At 38.5% G+C, this 23,579-nt stretch overlaps 1 pseudogene across 1 annotated transcript in view; it reads right to left on the reverse strand.

Annotated features, from left to right (window-relative positions):
- Positions 1-1,034: 1,034 nt before the first annotated feature.
- LOC114203732 (serine/threonine-protein kinase greatwall-like) overlaps positions 1,035-23,579 on the reverse strand; it is a 35,383-nt pseudogene continuing 12,838 nt past the window's right edge. Inside the window, exons 2-6 of the transcript XR_015768761.1 lie at positions 11,537-12,676; positions 9,929-10,067; positions 4,185-4,298; positions 4,001-4,102; positions 1,035-1,376 (exon numbers count right to left, since the gene is read on the reverse strand). The product of XR_015768761.1 is annotated as a serine/threonine-protein kinase greatwall-like (transcript). The remainder of the gene's footprint in view (positions 1,377-4,000; positions 4,103-4,184; positions 4,299-9,928; positions 10,068-11,536; positions 12,677-23,579) is intronic.

Here is a 23,579-nt window from a genome sequence, read left to right on the forward strand (position 1 = left end):
TTTTCTGAACCAGGTGGCTATGGGGAAACCTCCTTGTGCAATCCAGTGTGCTCCTCTCTCTCTCGCCCTTCTCTGTGACCATGGCTCCTTCCCCTCCACGACAACCAGGATCCATTTTCTCTCCGAAACCATGTCTCCATACTTCCTACCATCTGCGATGTGGCTTCTTCTCTCCCTTTAGTTGTAGAGTTTGTTCTCTTCGTCCTCAGGTCTGTTTCTGGGGTATTTGGGATGATTTGATCGTTATGTAGTTCTATTCATGGGACGAGACAAGACTAGGGTCCTCCTACTTTGTCACCATCTTCCTTTATCTCTGACTACTCACCCATCTATTTACCACTGGGTAACAAATTATTACAGTGAAGTTGAATCTTAGTGTGTATATATATTTAATAGAAGGATGTTGACAGATAATATACTTGAAGTGTTACATTTATTAAGCAAAAAGAAGTTATTATTTATTTTTAAGGATCAGGTTGTTTCTTGTAATGTTGCACGTTTTAAACAAATTCTTTTAAAATGTAAACCACCACGTTTTATTAAAATTGAATAAGCTGTTAAAATTGCTACAGCATATCACACCTAAGCTCTCCAGTACAATTTTAAGCAAATATGTATTGTAGAGAAAGCACCAGAAGTAGTCAAGGCAGCAAGACTGTTTCAAAGTAAGCTAAAGCCTCTATCCTTTTTATTCCTCATTCCCTAAAGGAGTTACACTACCAAGTGAAGGAGTTTCCCAGCTGCAGTTTTGAAGCCACAAGTGCAAGCTTAAATGATTGCTCTCAAGACTTCAGCTTTTGCAGGCAATCATGTCCAAACAAATCACAAAAAAACCGTATGATTTTGTTATTTTAACACCAAACTGTGAATGGTGGACTGAAATCAACATGTGAAAGAAAGTTAGGCTCAAAGCTTGTTCCTTTTCTAACAGAGTAGTGTCATTCTAGTTTTACTGATGTATGAATTTTCATAAGGTGCGGTAACAAAATAAATAAAGTGAAAAAAGTTTTGACGATCTATATACAACTCTGAGATTAAGATAAGTCATTGACTGTATTCTTGAGAGACTTTTAACTCTGTGGAAGCTGTAACATACATTAAAAACTCATCGATCCAAGTAACATAATGATTCTTCTTCCCCCTTAGATCACTCTCTTATGAAGGAGTATATAATTATGATAGCTTATAAGCCAAGATTAGATTAAAAGGAAAATTTATGTGCTATAGACTAAATCCAGATACGGTCAGGTGCTGAGCATTATTTCTGGCTTCAAAGTAGGATGTATCTGTTTCGTCATCTGGTTGGGGTATGAAAGGCATAGTTTGATGCTGCAGATTTTCCCAGTCCACATCACTGAAGAGAGGACGTTTCAGCTCTTAGGAAAAATATAAAACAAAACAGAGCATTATAACACTGTTACCTAAGTAAGTACTGTTTTACAGGAAGTAAGGGAAGATCTCAGATATATGTTGCCCGGTTTTGCTTCATACATATGTGTTCAATGTCTGTCTTCCATGTACTTCACAATGGCTCACATTATGTCATTTTGTATAACACTTGACACATGACAGGTGCTTGGCCTGTATTCGTCAAATGAGTGAATGAATGGTTTTCCTTAATAGAAGCTTATATTATCTCATGCCTCCATCTTCTCACACAATCCCTGACTTGATGGGACAAGAGCTTGGCCTGCTTCCTGCTCCCAGACACAGCTTCCACACCACTGATCTTCATGATTAATGCTCCACTTCTCATTCCAAGTCCTTGCTACCTGTTTCTATCTCTGCAATCCTTATCACCACCGATTACCCTAGGTAACTCTGGTAAAAACGTCATCCTCCACTACCTTAATTTCTTTCGTATGCCCCATCCTTATCCTTCATGGTGATTTCAACACATACACTGATGACATTTGTGACATATTCTCTTCATGGTTGACTTCTTTGATTTCATTGATTGTATCTCGACTACATGCCCTTTTAGCAGCATGAATATATCTGGAGTCTTTACGCTTCACTTAAAGATCTCAACTTTGCTCATCTCTTTAGCTACATTTGCAGTACCTGTCTTCTTTCCTAATTCCTTCTACCTGCTAAAATGAAAACATGCGGGATGCCTGGGTGGCTCAGTCCGTTAAGCGTCTGCCTTCAGCTCAGGTCATGATCCCAGGGGCCTGGGATCGAGTCCCGCATCGGGCTCCCTGCTCCGCGGGGAGTCCGCTTCTCCCTCTGCTGCTCCCCCCGCTTGTGTTCTGTCTCTCTCTCTATCTGACAAATAAATAAATAAAATATTTAAACAAAAAATAAATAAAATAAAATGAAAACATGCTCTTTTGATCACCCTGTGATATTTGGTTGCTAGACACAACCTCCCGTATCCTCAACTTTTCACTTTATAAGACAAATATAGGGATGTTGGCAAAAAAATTAGGTGACAATCAAGGCATTAAGTAGTTCAAAAAACCAACAACCGAATTTAAGGAAAATATTGGGAGAAGACTACACAGACAGGAAAGAATTATGTGTCTATATTTGGAGTGATGGCTTGGGAAGTCAACATATCTCCAAGTTGGTTTTTCCCTAAAGTAAGAGACTGGTAGGAAAACAATAAAATAGCAAAAAGAATCTGTCTCTTAATTGTTAAAATAAATGTCTGAGCATGGATTAGAGTTACTTATAGCAGTAACTCTTAAACTGATATCTGGCTGCGATGTGACGCTTTATGACTCTCTCATCATAACTATTTATTTAAACTGAACTCACAAAAGAATTCTAAGCCAGTTTAAGATGAACTGTATAAACAGTTGTTGCAACAACTGTTTTTTAACCGAAGACCTCTCCTGTCATCTGCTTCACTATGTAAACTGTTCATTAAACAAACAAAAATCTGAGGTCATTGGTGAGAATGGTGTTCTATCTCTGTTTATTTCGTCCCTTGCGAAGCAAAATTGCCCCAGTTGAAAACTCCTAAAGTAATTTTTAAAGCTGAGCTTTCAAATGTCTGCACCCTCACTTTACATAGGATTTTCCTCAAATCCCACTGTTCACAGAGGTCTTCCTGACCACTCCAGCTAGAAAATCTCTTGTCAAACTTTGTAGCCACTCACTTGCTTCATCTTTCTTCTCAGTACTCACTGCTAGATGCATTATGTCATATTGTATCTCATTACCTGTGTCTTTCCCCTACAGAGTAAGTTGTACAAGCACATGGATTTTAGTCTGGTTCATCCCTAGGATACCTCCAGCACCCATTGCCTGGCACCTAGAAGTCACTCTACAGGATTTGTTAAATAAGCAAATAAACTGTTGATCTTATTAGAGGGAACACCTAGAAGCTGACACAAGTGACATATTACTGAAGTTCATTTTTCTGAATGCCTTAGACCACATGGAAATGCATTTGGGGACATAGCTGCTTCTTTGTCTATGTATACTTTGTTAGAAAAGGGATTTTAAGGCAGCTGACATTAAACCTAATTGAATCTAAATTAAAGCTAATGAGTTTCCTAGTTTCAAAATTGGAGTTTAATATACCCCTCCATTGGAAAAAACCATTGAATGGATCACAAAGATACCAGATTTGTCTTATTTGAGACAACCTGGAACTTGATACATTTGTCAGTCGATAATATCAGAAATGAAGCAGTCAGAAATTATAGAAGAGAGTTTTGATAACAAAAAAAAATTTCCTGTATTGGTTGATGAGTAACTTTATTAGGCTTTGAAAAAACCCAAGACACTGACAACATAAGATTGCTTTAAGGTACCTGTTTGAGATTAATAAAATTCAGTGAGTGAGTATCCCAACCTGATGCAATGAATTTTAATGCAGAATAAGGACAAATATATCAATGCATATCTAGCAGGCAAAAATAAACTGAAGAAATTTTTAACCAATTTAGCAGTCAGATTATCTATAGTATTGTCCTAGAACTTAGTATCATTATTACAGTTCATCTTAAACAAATCAAGCTAGGAGTTTATTAACACAAAACCTTACCTTTCATACCAGCTCTCTTTGCATTATCAAGAGTTAAAAGTACTTCTACTGCATTTTGAGCATTATCAGATAACTTTTCTTCACCTTCAGGCCAAGGGATATCTACAGATACAAATAGCTTGTTAATCATTGATCAAATAATACACAGAGATAAATGCATCTGTCTTCATAGAAAAAGAATCACCTCTTTTCAGAATATTTTGGAATACTTGTTGTGGTGTTTCATCATTGAAAGGAGGAATTCCTGTTAGAAACTCAAACAAGCAAACTCCAAGTGCCCACCAGTCTACTGCAGGACCTGGAATTTAAGAGGGAGTAGTTGCACTTGCAAGCATTTTGTGCAAATGTTTCATCAACTAAAACGTTACTACATGGATATTTGGGCACAGTCAAGGCATTCATTTCCTAAGGCTTTCTTCTAGTCCATAAGGTATAAAAACCCAAATTATCTTCATTTCAGTAACATGGCAATTATTTTCCTTCTCTGTTCTCCACGAAGTTTAGATTAGCAATTAACACAGCTACTCAAAGAAAACCTAAGTTGTCTTTCTTTTGTCACTCACTAAAAACCTCTCATATTCAGGATATTTACTTGTTCTAAATCCTAAAACACTAGAAGAAATACATTTAACCCACAGATTACTCTCTAAAATAGAGTACTTGTCAATTTCAAATGGGGGAGGGAAACAATAACATTTAGATGATTTTGTACTCCACCTACTCACATGGGTATGAGATGAAGTAGCAACACTTATACTAATTGGAGGACAGCCTGGTTAAGGAAGGAAAGCCTTACAGTGTTTTAATGTCCTTTTACTCCTTTTAAAAACAGAGAAGGACAAATTAGTTTAACAAAAAATATTCACTTAAACTATGGCTTGAGGAGGTAATTAGGAGGTAAGTCGTTTTTTTTTTTTAAGATTTTACTTATTTATTTGACAGAGAGAGACACAGCGAGAGAGGAAACACAAGCAGGGGGATTGGGAGAGGGAGAAGCAGGCTTCCCGCTGAGCAGGGAGCCAGATGCGGGGGTTGATCCCGGGACCCTGGGATCATGACCTGAGCCGAAGGCAGACGCTTAATGACTGAGCCACCCAGGCGCCCCTGGAGGTAAGTCTTAATAAATCCGTAGAACTGATTTCTAAAGATCTTTACTGGAAGCATCATCTATATGCAAAGATGTTTCCAACAATTATTTTAAACATGACCTTATAATCTGGTTTATAGTTTTGTTAGTTCTATGAAAAAGTATTTCTGAAGCAAAGGTTAATTTTAGTCAAAAAATGATTACCTTCAATATAATTAAAATAGGAATTCTAGTCTAGTACTAAATGTGCTTGAAAATTACTCTTTAAAATCAATTTCACGGGACGCCTGGGTGGCTCAATCAGTTAAATGTCTGCTTTTGGCTCAGGTCATGATCCCAGGGTCCTGGGATCGAGCCCATGTCGGGTTCCTGCTCAGCAGGGAGTCTGCTTCTCCCTCTCCTGTTGCGCCTCTCCCGTGCTCGTGCTCTCTTTCTTGCTTGCTCGCTCTCAAATAAATAAAAAAATCTAATAAAAAAATAAACTGCTATAAAATCAGTTTCACAAAATTCACTATTGTAGTTAAGCAACTGCCACCATTCCATTTTAAAACAAGTAGGAAAGCACTATAGAATCTGCCATTAGGAAAATAATCGCATGCATTTAGAGTGCCTCTTCATTGCAAGCCACATAATCCCATCTTCCCTAAGGAACAAAGAATGTAAACAGTCTATAGACTTCTATTTCTATAATAATCACTATAAAAAAAACCCCATACAAACCACCTTGGTTAGTAGACCTTTTAAGCAGCACTGAGAAAGAATAGATAAAATAACCAAATAACAGAAAAGTAGGGGAGAAGTCAGGAAAAAATAGGTATCTTCATTATTTTACTTAGGTTAGAAACTAGAACCCTTTTCCCAGCTCAGCCAAAATGTACTCATGTCAAAAACTGACACGATTTCTCCATGGATATGTCAGACATACCCATATATTTGAGTCAAAGTCTAATAAGATCACACATGATGATAAACTGGAGCAATTTATAATACATACTATTAGCCAGAGAAATAGAACAAACTTGTTTCACACTACTGGTTTTCTAATATGAAACCCCCATCTGTAATTTGTACACTGATACTGTTAGGCCTTTCTGTTTTCTAATAATAATGGAATTCAATGGGTAGGAAAATTCAAGCTCTTTTGTCGGTGCTAATTTTAGTATTTTTATTAAGCCTATTTTCTGGGTTACAATAAAAAGGCTGTATCTTTACTCTTGGCCGCCTTTAAAAGTTATTTAAAAAATGCTACATGCCTACATTTGTTTTCATAGAGAACATTCTGCCCGGATGTCCTCCTGTTCAGAAGACAGAATACAGTTCATTTTCTATTTCCTAAGTAAGATGAAAGGGAAAATACTTTTTTATGCAATGTGATCTAGTTATACTTTGACCAGTTTAATTTGCTTTGCCATATTACTTTATAGAGAAGTTCACTCACCGGAAGTCAGAAATCCTGCATGTAAGAAAAGAGAAGTTAGGTACGTTGTATTAAAATCATGAGTTCATCCTCACATCCTTCACCAAACTAGATCCTAAATGTTATGCCAGACACAAGGGACACAAAGGTAAATAAGAAAGAGCTTTTTCCAAGGAGAAAACAACCTACTCCAGGCAAGACAAAACAGATAATTTTGACACAATATTAAGAGAAATGAAATAAAAATATGCACAAGAAGCTACGGGAAACTCTGGCCAGAGTTCCTAAGTAATTGGTAGAACGGGGGAGACCATGGAGGGCTCAGAGAAGTCTTAGCTGTTCTCAGCATGATGTTTAGAAACAGAGAGGTCAAGACAAGAAACAAAGTTGCTATAGAGACTGCCCTTGAGGCCTGGGATTTGGGGAAAGAGGTATAAAGCAGTGATTTTTCTTTTTAAATTATGAATTGCTTTGTACTGGGGCCCTGGATGGCTCAGTCAGTTAAGTGTCTGACTCTTGATCTTAGCTCAGGTCTTGATCTCAAAGTTGTGAGTTCAAGCCCTGCATTGGGCTCCATGCTGGGTGTGGAGCCTACTTTAAAAAAAAAAACACAACAATTTCTTTGTATTATTTGTTATTTTAAGAACTGTGTATCAAATATTTTATAGAAAATGAAAATCTTAAAATAAATCACTAGATAGCTGAGGTAACTCGATGTCCCATTAAAATAGTGGCAAGATCCTAAAAAGTATAAAAGTAAGCTTTATATGTGAAGCTTAGTTTTATACTGTATCCTAAGTAGAGAAAATGTATATTATAGGAAATGAGCTGGCAAACCTGTAACTTAGCAACATGGACACTGTACAAAGATCAGTTAGGTGCCCAGAGGAATTTAGTTGCTTGGGCTAATAAGGGGGAATTCGAAATGTGTTTCAACACTGTAGAGATTATTAACAGTGTTAGTGAGTGCTACCAAGGAATCCTCCTGGAGTGCTATGTAGAAGGGAAACCTAGACTCTTGTCTTAAGAAATTTTCTTAAGCTTTTGCAGTGGAGATAAATATAATAACATAAGGTAAAATGACATAAGCTTTAAACAATTTCTAATAAAGTGGCAGAGACGTGAACTACTTCTCCATAGGTGGCCAATGGATGCTTTGTGAAAGAGGTAGCATTTGAACAGATAATGAGATGAGAAGAAATTTGACTGGAAGAGGACTGGGTTCTGGCATTTTTCAACGAAGGCAAAATACTTGTGCAAAATAAGGAAAACCTGAAAATAATGTGTCTAAGAAATGGAATGGGAACATAAGACCTATAATGAGATTCTTTGACTCCGCCAGTGCCTCGATCGTAGACTACCCAGACGCCAAACTGTGTGTGCAAAACACATTTGTTGTTTATAAAAGAAAGAGATTCCTTGAGAGACGAGGCTAGTATAAGAGCTTAGAGCCTCCGATGCCATGATCAGTAATCTGGATTTTGTTCTGCAGGTAGGAAGGAGCCATCGTGGTTTTTAAGGGGAGAAGCAGAATGACGGGCCACTTTATGTCTTCCGAGGGAAAATCTGGTGGCAATGATTATAGACGATAGGATGAAGCTGATGTCCCAGGAAGAGAGCTCATAAATTAATGAAAGGGAAAGAGGAGGTTCTTACAGAAGACAGTGGCAGAGATTAAAAGGTGAGAAGAAATTCTGCAGGGACAGAACTGACTGGATTTAAAAGCCTGAATGCAGGGACAACGTCGGTGTCATCACGCAGATGGCAGAACCGAGAGAGGAAACAGAGGAAGAGCAAGCTGGACACGTCCTGTACTGACACACAGCACTTGAATCCCCAGGGCAATGCCGCGCGGGTACTTTGGCCACGTGTACGCCGCCTAGAGAAAGTCAGGATTAGAGACAGATATTTGGGAAGCACCGACGAGGACGTGACTGCTGAAGTCACGGGAGAGCTATTAACAGGAAGCAGGGGTAGGGAAACAAGGGAAAGGGCAGGATCGGGAAGAATCTCTATATACTGAAGAGCTGAGGCGTTAGCAACAGAGGGAAGACGAAGGAGACCGAGAAGAGGCTGGCAGATCTGACAAGAGTGACGTCACTGACGACTGGTAATAAAAAAGCGCCAGTTACAGGCGCCCGGAGGGCTCTGTCAGTAGAGCGTACGACTCTTGATCTCAGGGTTGTGAGTTCAAGCCCCATGTTGGGAGTAGATCACTTACAGATAGAAATCCTAAAAAAAAAAGTGTCAGTTAAATGGTAGGGATAAAAATCAGATTGCCAGAGCAAAAATAATCAGGCAAAGGAAAGAGGCAACCTTTGAGAAGGTGGGTGGTGGGGAAAGACAAGGGTGGAAGCTTATTTGCAGGCTAAGGAGAAAAGCAGCATAGAAATAAAAATAGAAGGGGTGTGTGTGTTGAGGGGGGGGAAGATGAGACAGTCGATCACCAAAGGAGCCTGAAGAATAGGGAAGTAACTGACAAGATCAAGAAGGTGATCACATTATGGACTGAATTATGTCTCCCTGAAAAGACATGTTCAAGTCTTAACCGTGAGGTCCTCTGAGTATGCCATCTGCAAATACGGTCCTTGCAGAGGTCACACTGGAGTAGGGTGGGCCCCTAATCCAGTATGACTGGTGTCCTTATAAAACACAGCCACGTGACCATGGAGACAGGGAGAATACCACATGCTGGTCTGAGTGAGGCCCCTGCAAGCCATGGGTTGCAGGCAAACCACCAGAAGCTGGAAGGGGCGAGGTCGTTCCCCTACACCTTTCAGAGGGAGCATGGTCCTGTCCACGCCTAGATTCTAGACTTCCAGCTTCCAGAACTGTCAGACAATAAATTCCTGTTGTTTTGAACCATCCAGTGTGTGGCACTTGATTATAGAAGCCCTAGGAAACCAATACAGTTCGTTTCAGAAGGCAGGAAGGGAAAATTCTTCAGAGAGAGGAAGGGGAAAAAAGACGCTAGGTAAAAATGCCACCCGGTCTTCCTCTGTTGCGTCCCGAAGATGGCTCCTCTCTGGCTTGACCCTTGTGGTGAGGGTCTTCTAAGTTTCTGAGCGCGAGCTCTAACCAGGAGTGCGCTGCTACAGACTGAACAGAAGTTTTGGCTCAACTCTGCATTCCTGAGCCAAAGCTGGAACAGACCTCAGGAGACTTTTTTGAACTAAGATGACAGAGCAGGTGGGCGGTAGGACTTCTCTGGGGCCCGGAGACTGAGTGGGAAGGCAAAGATCAAATGGCTGCATGTCTTCTTTTACCATAAGAAATGCCATATTTACGAGAAAAGAGTGTCACATGAGTTCCTGTTCTCTTACTCTAGGCAATTCAAATACCAAAGAAATTTAGAACAATTTCACCTCAAAAGAAAATGTAGTGCTAGAGAACACTTCAGAAACTCAAGACATGGAAGCCTTACCATGGGCTCTGCCCAATAACAGCTCAGGTGCGAGGTAGTCCGGAGTCCCAGGAATCCGCCCATCATCCACTGGGGCTGCCCCTCGCCTCACACTCTTTGGAGTTCGGTATGGGGTTCCTGATTTGACCTGATTTGGGGTCTGCTAATTTAACAAGAGTTTACAATAAATATCTTCATTTCTGTTTTTCTTTTTAAGATGTTATTTATTTATTTGACAGAGGGAGAGAGAGAGGGAGAGAGCTGGCACAAGCAGGGGGAGGGGCAGAGGGAGAAGCGGGTTCCCTGCTGAGCAGAGAGCCCGATGTGGGGCTTGATCCCAGGACCCCGGGATCATGACCTGAGCCGAAGGCAGCCACCCACCTAACCAACTGAGCCACCCAGGCACCCCATAACTTCATTCCTTTTACAGTGAATAGAAATGCTAAAAAAGCAAAGCTAGGCTGCTGGGCATAAAAGACATACTCAAATCCCTGATCAGTTTTGAAAATGGACTCATTACCAACTATAATTTTGAACAGTCCTGATAGCTGGTGAAATTAAATAGCTTAGATAAGACCAATTATTTCAATAAGATCAAGATATGCAAGAAAGAATGAAGAAATCCGCAAGAAAAATTTCTTTCTTGGTAGAATGGATTAACACAAACTTAAGAATGGTCACTGAGGGACGTTGTGGCTGACAAATGATTGAATTATTGGGACAACACACCAGCTGGAACAAAATATAAATAACTTCTTGTGCTAATTGGTATGTAAGTTTTAAAGATACTTTGTGGTCTCACAAGGACTCTGTGAGACCAGTGGGAGAGGTGTCAGCATATTCGACAGAGAGGTAAGAAGCTGAGGCTCTGAGGAAAACGGACTTCTAAGTCACTCAGTAAGTTCTGAATAGAAAACTCCAAGTCTTGTGACCCTAATTCAGAGTTTGTACTCTCAACTTTATGTCATGTCTCCAAAAAAAGAAAAAAAAATGAAACTTTGGGTTTGTTAAGAAAAGGTTTAGAAAATAAAAATAACATAAGATTTGAAATATATATTTTCCAACTATTTCCTACAAAGAAAAGAGATAATCTAGGAAGGTCCTTAAAAGGGAGTAAGATAGAGTGAACTTTAATATTGTATCTTAGAGTTGCTGTTGTCAAGTGAAAATATGTGACTGTAAATATGTAAACATGTGATTGAAAATATGTGACAGTCTAGGGGCGCCTGGGTGGCTCAGTTGGTTAAGTGGCTGCCTTTGGCTCAGGTCATGATCCCGGGGTCCTGGGATCGAGCCCAGCATCGGGCTCCCCACTCAGTGGGGAGTTGGCTCCTCCCACTCCCTCTGCCCGTCCCTGCTGCTCATGCATGCATGCGCTCTCCCAAATAGATAAAATCTTAAAAAAAGAAAATATGTGAAAGGCTAGAGAGCAAATGAAGAAGTGCTTTAGTTAATAATAATAAATTGCTACCAGCTTTGCCTTTTGGCATCAAAACCTCCCAACAGTCCACAGATTCCCAACCAGCAGAACAGAAAATCTCAGATAGTCTAGGTGAGAGGCAAGTATCTGGCCTTCATAGTTTATGGGTATAAAATCTAACGACAAAGTGCTAAAAAGTTAGAACATACCTGATATGGCATATAGGATGTTCCTTTTTGATTAGGGGTTATAGCCATGGGATACGAACCACTATAAACACATGAAATTTCCATTGCATCTAAAGAGGTAATGCTCATTTTGGATGGTTCTGAGTTATTGGACGCATTGATATGACTGTTAAAACTTCGAAAAGCTACAGCATTTCTTTTAGATAAGGTTAATGTTTTCAACACCTCTCAAGACGGAGCTAACATTTTTTGGCTACTGCCTGGGACAGCAGGATTCTCATCACCTTTCGGCAAGGTATTCTCCTGCCAGCTGGGTGATACGGTGAGTAGGTCTTCAGTGTTTGATTCTTCAAAAGAGGATTCTTTGATGCTTTTATCTGGATCTAAGGACTGCCTTTCTAATGAACTTTCCATGATAGAAATTCCGGGAAAAGATGAATCGAAGTCCATACAAATACTTTTAGAAGCTCTCTCATCGTCGGAACATAGAAAACTAGAACTGAGGAGGTCCTTCTTGTCATCACAGTCCTCATCCAGTTCACACAGAAGGTTTTTTGCTATCATTGGGGTAGGTGATTTTTCTGGGGTGTGTGGTTTACCAATGAAAGAACTGACCACGTTCTCCTCATCAGCACAGTCACTTTGCTGACCACATACAGATAGCTTCAGGTCTTGGACCTCAGTTGTTAAGCCCATCCTTTGATTTATATAACCATCGCTCATTTCATTTCTAGACTTCTGCTCTATACAGTTTTTTTTATTCTGTATGATGTTCTGACAAGGACTAGAGTCAACTAACTCAAAATTTCTTTTAAAACCTCTTTTCCCAAGGGGCTCTTCAGTCCTATCACCAGAGTCCACAGCCCACTGCTCTGACTGGTGAAAACCAGACTGTGCTGTGTCAGTGGCCACATGAATATTATTTATATCCAGTTCTTTTGCTTCCCAAGAAACTTCCCCGGGGAAGCATTTTTTAGCCAGGTTTACACAGGAGCTTCGAGTCTCAGGAACGGCACTGCTGTTATGAATGGGAGAAACTGCTAACTCAAGATCCTTTTTATCGAAACCTTTGGTTTCAATGGAATTGGTAGATTTTGTACATGAAGGCTTTTCTATTATATTCCAACTCATCACCGTAGAGCCCAGTGCATTGTCACTTTCCTGAGAGGGAGGAAAAAACACTTTTTTAGTTGTATAAAACTGAGATTCTTGAACCTTTTAAAACCTCTCTTGACTTAGGTGGGATAAATGACTCCAAAAATTACTACGCTACCTATTCCCACTTTCCACTGGAACAAAAGAACAACGATAACAGAGAATTAAAGAGCAATACAAACAATTAAGCATGTTTTTATATATATTTTGAGTGAAACACTGGTCTAAAATTCAAATAAACTATCCTTTAATATGTCTTTTCATAATTTAATATGTATTTGTATAATATGTATTTGATAGTCTATAATCCATATGTTTTCTTTTTTTTTTAAGATTTTATTGATTTATTTGAGAGAGACACAGGGAGAGAGGGAACACAAGCAGGGGGAGTGGGACGGGGAGAAGCAGGCCTCCCGCCGAGCAGGGAGCCCGACGCGGGGCTCGATCCCAGGACCCTGGGATCATGACCTGAGCTGAGGCAGACGCTCAACGACTAAGCCACCCAGGCGCCCCTCTATGATACATAGCTGATAGATGTTCTTTAGCTAGCACAAATTAATAAGCAACATTTTCAGGCAAAATCGACGGTAACGCTATATTATATAGATACCTTCTTTGCAATATGGGTACAGACGATTCTGTTTTGAATTACAAAATGCACAGGACTTAAAATACAGTTAATGGAAAATTATAGACAAAACTTTTGTTAACGGAAACAGGTATCACTTCGTACAAGTATAATAAAACCAAGCTGATAAAGATGAAGCTAAACGAATCATAATTTATAATTAAAACCCAAAAATAACAGGAATTAAAATCCAGTGTCAACAAGATGAAACGATGAGGCATTGATAACAAACCACTTGCCTTAAAATCTGTTTGAATTCTAACTATCTGCAGGTGCTTTTGTGTGATCAGAGCTTTATACAGCGTATCATACATTGGTGTATGGTAATCAGGATTTTTACAAGATTACTAAGAGTGCGTCTTCCATAAACTCGAACACTGCCTATTTTTGGTATGTAAAAATCAAACTTCATTAACTTACTTAGTAATAATAAGGAGTGCTTAGTCATGAACAACAATAGCAAAAATCCCTAAATTACAACTCACAGATCATCCAGGGATTAGCACAGGGTTTATCAGGGTTCCCCTGTGGTCCATCGTCACTCCTCTGATCATAACTTGAGAAGCACTACCATAATCCAATCATTGTATTCCCCACGGACACAGAAGGGGTAGGGAGAAGGTAAAGCTGTGTACGGTTTGAAATATTACACAATATGCTTTCTTGAACAGCAAAGAGGTGAAATAAGTTATTAGGAAAGGAAATCTGTTTATCCTGTAGCGTGTATTACCTGTAGAGCAGCCTATAAGAGAAGGAAAAAAGATCAAGAAACACTGCCTTGACTAAAAAATAATCTGACTTTACTTCTAGAACACAAATATCCAACGACGAAGAAAATCACATTACTGAGAATAAGGAGTAAATACAATCCAAATTATTTACTCAAACAGAAGGTCTACTTTTTGCGTATTGACATAATTCTAATCTAACATTATTTTATGTGCACTCTATGAAGGAAACCTTATTATAATTTAAAACTTGGGGCGCCTGGGTGGCTCAGTTGTTAAGCGTCTACCTTTGGCTCAGGTCATGATCCCAGAGTCCTGGGATCGAGCCGCATGGGGGTCCCCGCTCAGCGGGAAGCCTGCTTCTCCCTCTCCCACTCCCCAGCTTGTGTTCCCTCTCTCGCTATGTCTCTCTCTGTCAAATAAATAAATAAAATCTTTAAAAAGATAAAAAAAATTAAAATAAAATAAAAATTAAAAAATAAAAAAAAGCCCATCTAGATGCCCTGAAACAAATATTTACTATCATTTTTCTGCAAGCTCATTATATATATATTAATCATGAATAATTCTGCATTTGAATGAGAAATGAAATACTTAAAAATAATTTGACAGATTATACACGGAAATGGAGACTACCTTGACTGCCATTCATGTAACCGTTTCATTTCCTTATAGAATGTACAGGGAAAGGTATAAAGTGTCTCCACCGTTAATGTGACATAGGAAGGAGGCTGGGGTTGGGATAAAGGTCACTCTAGCCTGGCAGTCCTTCTCCCATCGGGGGCTGCTGTGGCACTCAGACTCCACACTGGATACGAAGGTGTGAGACTGGCTGCTGGCACTGGATGTAGCCAGCCTTCTCCTGGACTGCGGGAGGTTAGATGTTAGGCACTTCACAGGCATCCCGGGATTGGAGGCAACTGTTGCAAGACCTGTATGTATCGGAGCTTATGTCACATCTGGCTGAGTTCCTCACCAAACCTGAATCTTCCCAGATAATTAGGCAAAGTATTAAGTATTGTACATCAGAGCTCTGTCTGTGTAAACATTATCCGATCCGCCAGGATGGCTCAGGTGTTTTGGACATACAAGTACTGTTGTGAACGTTTACGGAGAAAAAAGCAAACCCTCAACATTCACAGGTGAAAATCAGGACAAAAGAACTAAGCTGTAATTAGGAGGAAACCCATTATCCACTTTGAAACTCTTCTTGATAAAGGAGCATTATTGATATGCTATATCCAGATATGATATAAGATAGGAATGTGACTAAATTTACTCAGTTCAATTCATATTTAATTAAAACCATAGCTTTAGGGGCACCTGGGTGGCACAACCAGTTAAGGATCTGACTCTTAGGTTTCCACTCAGGTCGTGATGTCCGGGTCATGAAATGGGTCCTCGCATCGGGCTCCAGGCTTAGGATGGAGTCTGCCTGAGATGCTCTCTCCGTCTCCCTCCCCTTCCCGCCTGTGCTCTCTCGCTCTCTCTCAAATAAAAAACATAGCTTTTTTCTAATGTTGAGGCTTATGTGCTCACAAGCGTGAATTATCTACATCCACGAGGGATATTTTATACGACTGGGTAAAACAAGTAACAGTGAATTGGCTAACAGCAAGCCAGTACAAGAAAGCAGCATCACCTACATGATACATGTTTGTCTCTCATAGACTCATGCTAAAAACTGTTGTTCCTGAACTTATGAGACACAATAGGCTTTTACTAAAGATCATATGTGCATATACAGATTTTCTATGTATATAAAAAGATATGTATATCTTGCCTTTTCTTTCCCAAAGAAGGTGAACTCGTGACTTTAATCTCAAGTAAATTCTTACAATTTTTTGATTTAATGAATCTTGGAACTTTAAAACTAGAAACAGAATTTCAATGGCCATCTAAAGCAACTTTATTTTTGGTACATAAACCCTCTCAATGAAATTCCTCATTCATTGGACACTGACCTTGATATTTGACTAAACTGCTCAGCTTGTCCCTCCCCCCTGCCCCAGTAATGTGGAAATTTGTGTCTACCCCAATGCCATGTGCGCACTGTGTATTTGCTAAAGAGTTCTCTCTGGATCAGTAATATAATCAGACCGTTCCTTTCTTTGGAACTTTTGTGTTTTTTATTTTACTTTTTAAAGATTTTATTTATTTATTGGACAGAGAGAGAGAGAGAGAGAGAGCACAAGCAGGGGCAGAGGGAGAGGGAGAAGCAGGCTCCTCATTGAGCAGGGAGCCCAATGCGGAACTCGATCCCAGGACTGTGGGATCACGACTGGAGCCTAAGGAAGATGCTTAACCATCTGAGCCACCAGGCGCCCCTCTTTGGAACTTTTGAGGACTCCCCTTTTTCTACAGCTTAAATTCTAGGTTCCCTGTAATGACACTTAATCCTTCCCCATCTACCTGCTAAGCTTCCCTTCCCCTTGCACATGCTTCCCATTCTCACAAAACACGTTTAGTCCCCATTGTCTGAAGATGGAATACTTCCAAGTGTCTGTGCCTTTGTTCATGCCTCTATCCGAAATGCTTTTCCAGTACACTTGGAGCTACTGCTATATCTTCATTGAGAACCATTCCTTATTTTCCCAGTTAGCATTTAACACTTTCTGTGTTGTATCACAGTATCCTTCTTGCGATTTTATTTTAGAGGATTGCTATTGTTATCCCTTTACACATGTAATCAACACAGAATTACAAGTTCTTCTGAGGCAAGGACCTCTCTTATTCATCTTGATATCCAGTGGGTGACCAGCAGTGCCTTGCCCTGATTTACTTCTGACTAGATTTAAAAAACAACTAAGGGAGATGCCATTACTTTCATTTAAGAATAAGGCTGTAGTAGCAACTGCATATTCTGTATTTTAGTACTTTTTATTTGTCAAAGCTATTTATGTTTTTCAGCCATTTTGATTTCCACAGAAGTGATTTTGACAGAGAAATAAGACTCACTGACTTTGGAAGAAAGGGTCAGTAGACAGATAATTATAGTTGCAATCAGGACTTGGCTTACCCACTTCTAGTGTGTAACTAAACATTTTCAAACATTCATTTTCTCATTTGTAAGGGAGATATCCTGGATATGTACAGATTTGAGGACTAAATTAAAAATGAGGTAACATCTACGAAAGCATGTGACACTAATTGCCCTTCAAAGCATCATTATTCACATTCCCAAGATGAAGAACATTGAGCGCAGAGAACTAAATCATCCACCGTTGCTAAGTTATAAAAGGTGAAGTTAAGTGCTATACAAATGTCCCATTCTCTTCCTCCACTACTTTTGTTTTTCATTGTGAGCTAATGAAAAATTATATCTTTACTTCAACTATTTTATTTCAAAATCTTTTGGAAATAATTTTATAAAGACACAAAATATTATAGGTACTACATCTTCTCTATATAAGATTTCCATAGACCCAGTACAGTGAAATTTACCCAATGATCATTCTAATACCAAACTAACTGAGGAATATCTCATTAGCTAGGTATTTTATTCTGTTGACTTAAAGATCTACAACAGGGGCGCCTGGCTGGTTCAGTCAGTAGAGCATGTGACTCTTGATCTCGGGATTGTAAATTCCAGCCCTATGTTGGATATAGAGATTACTTAAAATAAACTCTTTATTAAAAAAAAAAAAAGATCTGCAACAATCTGTGTCAGAAATGGCATTTACACGAAGAAATATAGGAATGCCACAGACTGTTCAAGTATTTGTATTTCAAACCCCTATTAGAAATTTAAAAATTCAAAAACATTTTGTTCCTCAAAAGACACACTTAATGGAATGAACTACCTTTTTCTTTTATACTCACATGAGTTTAGTAGTTTGCTAGAATAAGGAGTAGTATCCCTGTGATCTACAGACATAGGACAAATTAGTCCTTGAGAAAGGTGCGATGTTTCAGATACATGGGTTGAAAGAATATTTGTAGAGTCTTTGTTTTTTTCTGCAACTGGTGTGTTCTATTAAAGAGAGAAAAACAAAAACAAATGCTAAGATTTACCGCCACAAAACACCACCTAAATACATAGACTGTTATACCACCTAAGTAGATAATGTTAAAGTAACTCAACATGCTTGATATTTAAATTTATTTTGAACATTTATTTTAAAAAAGCATTTACAATTTTAAATGGCAATCATGAGAGGGCATGTCATGTGACTTTTTTCTAATCAAGTGCTTACAAATCCCAAAGAGCTGATGAGAGATAACACTGGTCCTGGGGTTCTTGAATAATCTTGTCTAGGTTTAGCCATTGATGGTGTTGTAAGGATATCCATCATATTGATGACTATGTATGGAAAGAAAAGTATATGAAATTCTTTAAAAACTTCAATATTTTTGTCTTACTAGTCACTAATCATCTGTTCTGAACTTTGTCCGCTTTCCACATTAACATTATCTGTAACACTGGCTTGTGTAAGATGAACGTATCCAGAGAAGCCACCATGCCACGGAGTAAACATATACAACCAAGCAGACAAAGACAAATACTATATGATCTCTATTATATATGGAATCTTAAGAAACAAAACAAAACTAAGCTCACAGGTACAGAGAACAGTTTGCATGGGATGCCAGAGGCAGGGGTGGAGGATAGGAGAAACGGGTGAAAGGGGTCAAAAAAAAAAAAGAGAGATAAATATTTCCCTATTTTAAAAAAAAGCAACTGATTGAAATCATTAAACTTTGATAGAATAGAGTCTTCCTCTGGAATGAACAGAACACAGTGTAATGACCCAAATTAGGGAGTACTCAATCATCAAACAAGAGTATTATCTAACTGGCAACAAAATAATTCTTGGTAAATCAAATACTAGAAAAGGATGGGGTAAGAAAAATTAAGAAAGGAATATTAGGAATATAAATTAAAATTTCAGTATCACAATCTGTTTAAGGAATTAGTACAAATTATGGGCCCCCCATTAACTAACATGTGCAAGTGTAGGTCAAGATAGAAATTGATGGAGAATTTTTATCAGTTTCAGTGCATAACTTTGTAAAATAATTCAACATTCACACATAATGTACTGTTTTCTTTAGATATCAAAAATGGTGGGTGCCTGTCAGGCGGTAGAGCATGCGACTCTTGATCTCCGGGTCATGAGTCAGAGCCCTAGGTAGGGTAAAGAGATTACTTTTAAAAAATCATTTAGTTATTTAAAGATTTTTTTAAAAATTGATTTATTTATTTGACAGACAGAGAGAGACACTGACAGACGGAACACAAGCAGGGGGAGTGGGAGAGGGAGAAGCAGGCTCCCTACCGAGCAGGGAGCCTGATGCGGGACTCGATCCCAGGACTCTGAGATCATGACCTGAGCCGAAGGCAGACACCTAATGACTGAGCCACCCAGGCGCCCCTATTTTAAGATTTTTTATTTACCTGACACAGAGAGAGAGAATGTAAAAGCAGGGGGAGTGGCAGGCAGAGGGAGAGGGAGAAGCAGTCTCCCCGCCAAGCAGGGTCCCAGGACTCTGGGATCATGACCTGTGTTGAAGGCAGATGCCCAGCCAACTGAACCACCCAGGCGCCCCTTAAAAAATAATTTAAAAAAATAATCACATGCCCCCCCCACCACAAATGGTAGGAAAAGCATAATATTCTACGTGGTATCAGACTTTTTTTAAAAAGATTTTATTTTTAAGTAATCTCTACACCCAATGGGGGGTCGAACTCACAATCCTGATATCAGTATCCTCCACCGACTGAGTCAGCCAGGTGCCCTCCTATGTGATATCAGACTTTTAAAGGTAAGCTGAAAATTTGAACTTAACAAATTTTATTTATATCACACACTGATGAAGAAATAAGGACTAACAGGTAACAATAAACATCTTAAAGAATATTTTATAAATTAGGGGCGCCTGGGTGGCTCAAATGGCTGGGTGATTGACTCTTGATTTCAGCTCAGGTGGTGGTCTCAGAGTTGTGGGAGCCCGACCCCTGTTAGGCTCCAGGCTCAGCTGGGAGTCTGCCTCTCTCCCTCTGCCCCTCCCCCTGCTCATGTGTCCACGCTCTCTCTCTCTCTGTCTAAAATAAAAATAAATCTTTTTTAAAAAATAATCTTTTATAAATTAAATGTTAAAAATATTATGGCAGTGATTTCTTGGATAGGATTCCAAAGGCACAGGCAAAAAGGAAAAATAGACAAATGGGGCTATGTCAAACTTAAAACCTTCTGCATATCAAAGGAGATAATCAACAGAATGAAAAGAACCTACAGAATGGGAGGAAATATCTGCAAATCAGTTATCTGATAAGGGGTTAATGTACAGAGTATATAAAGTACTACAACCCAACAACAATTAAAAAAATAATTATCTAATTAAATTAAGTGGACAATGGATTTGGACAGATATTTCTCCAAAGATAACACAAACAGCCAACATGGTTATGAAAAGATGCTCAACATCAGTAATCAACAGAAAAAGGCAAACCAAAACTATAATGAAATATTATCTCATACCCATGAGGATGGCTAGTATCAAAAAACAGAAAATAGTGTTGGCAAGAATGCGGAGAAACTGGAACCCTGTACATGGCTGGCAGGAATGTTAAATAGTGCAGCCACTATGAAAAACACAATAGAAGCTCCTCAAAAAATTAAAAGTAGAATTCCTGTATGACCCAGGAATTCCACAACTGGGTATATACCGGAGAGAACTGACAGCAGGGTCTCCAAGGGATATTTATACATTCATGTTTATTGCATAATTCACAATAGCCAGGAGGTAGAAGCAACCCAAATGTCTACTGACACATGAATGGATAAAAAAAGTGGCATATATCCGTATAATGGAATGTTATTAAGCCTTTAAAAAGAAGGAAATCCTGTTACATGCTGCGATATGGATGAACCTTGAGGACATTACGCTACGTGATATAAGGCAGTCACAAAACAACAAATACTCTATGGTTCTACTCATATGAGGTGCCTAAAGTAATCAAACTCACAGATACAGAAAACAGAATTGTGGTTGCGGGGGCTGGGGGGAGGGGAAATCAGGGGACAGTGTTTCAGTTTTGCAAGATGAAAAAGTTCTAGAGATCTGTTGCATAATGATGTGAATATAGTTAATACTACTGAACTTTAAAAAAAAAAAAGTTCGGGCGCCTGGGTGGCTGAGTCGTTCAGCGTCTGCCTTCAGCTCAGGTCATGATCCCAGGGTCCTGGGATCGAGTCCCACATCGGGCTCCCTGCTCGGCGGGAAGCCTGCTTCTCCCTCTGACCCTCTCCCCTGCTTGTGTTCCTGCTCTCGCTGTCCCTCTCTCTCTGTCAAATAAATAAATAAAATCTTTAAAAAAAAAAATTCACTTTTTAAAAAGGGTAAATTTTATATTATGAATTTTTTACCACTATTAAAAAAAAAAAGAAAAACCAAATTCAGAATCTGTACACTTAAAAGATGTTTGTCATATTAATATTTACACTAATACAAATGTAGAGTTATTTGGGAGGCAAATTGTTTTATTTATTTTTATTTTTATTTTTATTTTTCATATAAGCCATCTACTCAATGTGGGGATGGAACTCATGACCCCCATATCAAGAGCTGCATGCTCTACCAACTGAGCCAGCCAGGTTCACCATGGGAGCCAAATTTTAAATAAATCATCAGATAGGAAAAAAATAAAATAAAAAATATTAAACTGTTATATCACCATAACACAAAATTCATCTGATTTATGGCTTTTTCCAATATCTTATCTGAAACCCAGGGAGTTAGATTTGCCTCACAATTAAAAGATGTTTAGATTTTAGAAAGGTAATGTGATAAATATATAGTGGCTTTTTATTTTTTTGTTGTTTTTTTATTGAGGTATGACACACAATTTTACCTTAGTTTCAGTTGCACAACCTAGTGATTCAACAACTCTATACGTGATACTATGCTCACCACGAGTGTAGCTACCGTCTGTCATACAATGCTTTTACAATATTATTGTCTACATTCACTGTCCTGTACTTTTCATCCCTATGACTTATTCATTCCATAACTGGAAGCCTGTGTCTCCCCCTCCCTTTCACACATTTTGCCCTTTTGCCTGTTCTCCCCGACAATCATCAGTTTGTTCTCTGTATTAATGGGTCTGTCTCCACTTTTGTTGTTTGTCTGTTTTGTTTTAGATTCCATGATATTAAGTGAAATTATATGGTACTTGTCTTTCTGTATGACTTATTTCACTGAGCATAATACCCTCCAGGTCTGTCCATGTTGTCACAAATGGCAAAACAACATTCTTTTTTATGGCTGAGTAATATTCTAGAGTGTGTGTGTGTGTGTGTGTGTACACGCCACATCTTCTTTATCCATTCATCTATTGATGGACACTTGGATTGCTTCCCTATCTGGGCTATTGGAAATGCTGCTGCAATCAACATAAGGATGCACATTATCTTTTCAAATTAGTATTTTTGTTTTCTTTGGGTAAATATCCAGTATAATGTATAGTAAGGAACACCCCTAGTGGCATCTCATCTAGCCACGTGTACTCAAATATTATTATTACTGCTGTGAAGAATCTGAGTAGTTACATGAAATGGGAGTAATAAAAACCATAAATAGCCCATATCAGCTCAGGTCAGATTTTATCAAACTAAATGAAAATCTTTAGGTCTTCAAAAGTTTTTGAAATTTGTACTTGCAGATAAAGAATTATAGATCTGTTTATTTTCAAACAATTATAATCCCGTGGTTTATAATTATAAGCCCAGTTTTTTGCTATCCTGTTTTTATTTCTATCTGCTACCATTTTAATAGAGAATACAATATGCTACCAAGTTGATAAGCTCTCAAGTATCCACGTTTCTATGATAAACTTAAGTAATTTCTATTTTCTCCCTATTAGAAACAATGGTGCTACAAAGTTTTATTCATATATTTTGTTCTCTTGAACCATTTCCTTAGAATAAATTTCAAGATAGACTAATTAGGTCAAAAAGAATTAAACTCTTTTGTTTCTTAAAACACATTGGTAGATATCAGTTGGAAAGTACCGTGCTAATTTACAATGTTTCTGAAAAAACTAACTGTGCTTTTGCAGTCTCATTAATTTTAGATCTTCAGTCCTCTCTTTTTTTTTTTTGCCTAGCTTGACAGTGTGAAATGATTCTTTCGTTCTTTTTTAAATTAGCATTTCTTTCATTACCAGTAGCGAAATCAACATACTCCCATATATATGTGTGTGTGGGTATGTGTGTGTGGATCGTGTTCGGTTTCTTTGCCCCTTGTTTATCAAGGTCTCCGTGGTGGTCCTAGCAGTGTGAATAAGTTCGGTAGGTATTACTGTTTCTCATGTTATAGTTATTTTCGTCATTTTACTGATGTTTAATTGGTCAAACCAGTTTCAGTAGAGACAAAAAGTCAGAACAGAAATTGTGAGTTCCTCTTTGAAGATCCAAAGATCTTTGAGCGCCCTTGATGATTTAGGAATGATTTCCATTTCTCATCTTTTTTTTTTTTTCCATTTTTCATCTTCAGTTGAAAGGAAATACCATTACACTTTTCTAGTCTTTTTTGGAACAAATAATCATCA

This window comes from Eumetopias jubatus, unplaced genomic scaffold, assembly GCF_037043125.1.
Source record: "Eumetopias jubatus isolate StellerSeaLion01/CBP00866 unplaced genomic scaffold, mEumJub1_p1.0 scaffold_8, whole genome shotgun sequence".
Lineage (NCBI taxonomy): Eukaryota > Metazoa > Chordata > Mammalia > Carnivora > Otariidae > Eumetopias > Eumetopias jubatus.